Source organism: Dipodomys spectabilis, unplaced genomic scaffold (genome assembly GCF_019054845.1).
Source record: "Dipodomys spectabilis isolate Male_0828 unplaced genomic scaffold, ASM1905484v1 ptg000479l, whole genome shotgun sequence".
NCBI classification, from domain to species: domain Eukaryota; kingdom Metazoa; phylum Chordata; class Mammalia; order Rodentia; family Heteromyidae; genus Dipodomys; species Dipodomys spectabilis.
Genome location: NW_024871156.1, coordinates 415,092 through 419,011, shown reverse-complemented (window position 1 = coordinate 419,011; position 3,920 = coordinate 415,092).

Below are 3,920 nucleotides of genomic sequence, written 5' to 3'. Positions count from 1 at the left end.
ATAAGTGAATTTGAGGACAAATAATATAATACTTCATGTTCGGGAACAAGATAACTTCAGAGGTTGAGTCAGAAAATTTGTGGGAATTAAGGCAAATTGAAATGTATTTCCAGAGTGCAAACTGGAGTATCCATTAGAATGATTAAAAACTAGAGTTTTTTTCTTAAGCATTAGAATTGGACTATCATTAGAGTGAAAGTTAGGTTTCAGTTCCAGCTGGAGTTAGACTTAGCCTTAGGGAAATGGAAAATTTAGGGCCAAACTGAAAGTAAATCTTCAAATAACAAGTCTAGTTAGAATTAGGATGAATGTGAAATAAGAAAGTGCTAATAATATTAAGATTAGGGTATGATCAGTGTGAGAGTTAGTCTCAGTATTCCAGTTAGGGTTCAGATTACAAAAATGGCAAGATACTGAGTAAAACTACAAACTATTTTTAGAAAGATGAGTTGAATCAAAGTTAGGATGAATAAAAACTAATGTATTTGTATGGCTTTTAGAATCCAAAGGCTATTCGTTCTAGGGTTAGGGTTACTGTTCTAGTTCAGGTTAGACTTAGGCTTAGGGAAGGGTAAGCTTTACAGTAAAACTGAGTTTTCTGCTAACGTTTTCAAGTATAATAAGTTTGAAATTTAACAAAAACTACAGAGTTTTCCTAAGTTTCCTATTCAAGGTTGAATAGGGATAAATTTAGAGTTAGTTTTCTAGTAAGGTTTATATATAGTTAGGGTTAGTTACTAAAGTAGATTTTAAATAAACCTGCAACTTCTTTTTGGAGATATAGGAGTTCAGTAAACGTTAAGATCAGTGGAAACTGAGATAGTTTTCATGATATGAAGATTTGAGGTTAATGATTCATAATAGGGAACGATTTCAGAGTCCAAGTCAGGGAATCTGTAGGATTTGGAACAAACTGCAAATCATTTCAAAGGCAATGAGTATCTGTTAGAATGTGGCTAAACTCGAGTATTTTCCATTAATTTTAGGATTGGGTTACTATTATCATCAAGATTACTTTTAGGGTTCTGTCCAAAATTAGAGTTAGGATTAGGGAAATGGAAAGTTGAGAAATTGAGTGCCTTACTTTGTTTGTAATGTATATGCACTATTCTAAGGCTTGAACTCAAGGATTGGGTTCTGCCCCTGAGCTTTTTGCCGTAGGCTAGCATTCTACCACTTGAGCCATGAGTCCACTTCCAGCTTTCTTTGACAGTGAATTGGAGATGAGAGTCTCACAGACGTTCCTATCTAAGCTGACATTGAACTGAGATCCCCAGATCTCTGCTTTCTGATTTAAAGTAGGATTAATGCATGAGCTACTAGTGCCCTGGAAAATGCCTGAATTATACTGATTGTTTTTAATTTTGTTCGAGATTGAGACTTGAATTCATTATCTGACAGCGTTGTTCACTAAGTAGCATTCTGCCACTTGAGCCATGTCTTCACAAATGATTAATTTAAATAGCTGGAAATCATTAAATTTTCTTCAAATGATATGTTGTTCTAAAACTTATCCTAACCAAAAAAGATTTATTGACCCTAGAGATTATTTGAGCAGATTCTCATGCTTTGCTTCTAATTGCATAACATTTTAGGGACATGATTTTTTAATTATTATTTTAAGCAGCAAAGCAGTTATCACTAAACAAAGCAGTTTATGCATACAATATACCTTGATCAATGTCAACCCTTTCAACATTCTCATCCATCCCTCCCCTATACAGCTCTTCCTTCACTCTTCTTAATTTTATAGGATATTTACTGGATTCCTCTCTGCATTTTACCCCTTTTCTCCTATTCAATCTTCTGCCTTTTCCCACTCCATTCCTCTTTTGACTACCCACTTCCATATGATCCAGCAACTCTACTCCTGGGTATTTACCCGAAAGAACACAAACCAGGATATAGTAACAGTTTCAGCACAACCATGCTTACTGAATCAGGCCAGATACTTCTCAAAAGAGAAATGAACCAAGTAAATGTAACACACACACACACACACACACACTCACACACACACACACACACACACACACACACACACACACTGGAAATTCTTCTTGCTCATCAGAAAGAATATTGTACCATTTGTATCTCTCATTTATCATTTCATCTGCCTGGTATCTCATTGCCATCGTATTGTCCCTGTACTGCAGTAACTGACACATGCAAATTGATGTAAAAGATTTTCAGGTTATGGGCTAACCATAGATTCCTGAGTATGAGTTCTCTGCTCATTGTCTTTGTCTATGCATGCCTTTGAGTAGTGATTGTACAGATTCATTTGTACCATATGCTACACAGAAAAGAGATGAACCATACATATATATGTATGTATATATATATATATATATATATATATATGATTATACACACACACACACATATATATATATATATATATACATACATGGATATATGCACACATATGGATATATATTGAATACTTGAGTACATTTTATGTTTTCAAGAATTATGGAGCTAACAAAATCACATGCATTTTCCTACCTTTTCAGTTTTTTCAAAACCTAAGGAATTTTTTCTCTTTTGCAAACCTAATTTTTAAGATAATTTTACCATCTCTGATCTGTCAGTGGCCTTGAAATTAGATTTTCAAATAGGACAAAGTTATTTAGGCTTTTTGGTGGAAGAAAGGAATATTACTAGGGTTCTATTCAGGGGTTCTCTGCTTGCTAGACAGGACTTTGTATAGCACCAAGTATCTCAACTAACTACTTTTGCCATACTTCTAGTCCATTTTATTTACTTGAGGTCTTGAACTTTTGCCCTGGTCAGATCTTAGATTGACTGAGACTTTGCTACCTATGCCTCCCACATAATTAGCTAGGATTACAGATGTGAACCACTATGGCCAGCTCATTTGTTGAGATGGCTGTCTTGGCAGTTATTTCTTTGGCCTGCCTCAGACCAAGATCCTTGTCATTTCTGCTTCCCAATCAGCTGGGATTACAGATGGAGCTACTATACTTGGTGTACATGACACCTGTTTTTTTTTTTTTTTTTTGTCAGTCGTGGGGCTTGAACTCTGTTCTTGGGCGATGTTCCTGCACTCTTCAGCTCAAGGGGAGTGCTCTACCGCTTGAGCCACAGCACCAGTATCTGTTTTCTAGTGGTTTTATTGGAGATAAAAGTCCCACAGACTTTCTTTCTAGGGCTGTCTTTGAACCGTGATCCTCAGATCTCAGCATCCTGAGTAGCTAGGATTATAGGGGTCAGCCACAGGTGTCCGGCACACCTTCTGTTTTTTAAAAGAGGTTTTAATTGTAAAAAATGCTGTGTAGAGAGGTTATAGTTACATGAGCAAGTTAATGAGTACATTTTCTATCAAGCATTGTTACCTCCTCCTTTGTTTTTCCCCTCCCCTCCCCTCCCACCTCCACAACTACACTCCCCTGTACTCCCTTCCCTTCTTCCCCGCCTATATTGTAAAGATCTTTTTTTTTTAACATAGTGTCTTGTGCATCTCATTGTTACAATGGGTCAGCCTGTATCACTATTTATCTATTTTGTTTTTTCCCTTCCCCTCCCCAAGCTAGAGAAGGGTGTATACAAGATACAGGACACCAATACTAAATATAGTGAAAACAAGGGTTAAACCATGGGGGAGGAACATAAAAAGAAAAAAAAAAACACATGGTAGATTATAAATCCTATCTTGGGGTTCATTTCACTTAACATCATCTTATCTGGTCATATGTACATAGCTTTTGAACTTTTATGCTTGTCCCAGACATGTAATAGTTATTGCAAATAAGGGAAACCATAGGACCAATGTTTCTTTGGTTTTGGCTTACTTCACTTGATATAATGTTTTCTAAGTCCTCACTTAGAGCTCTCCTATGAGCCAGCAGTCCACATTTTTGGTTATTTACCCAAATGATCACAAACAAGGCCATACT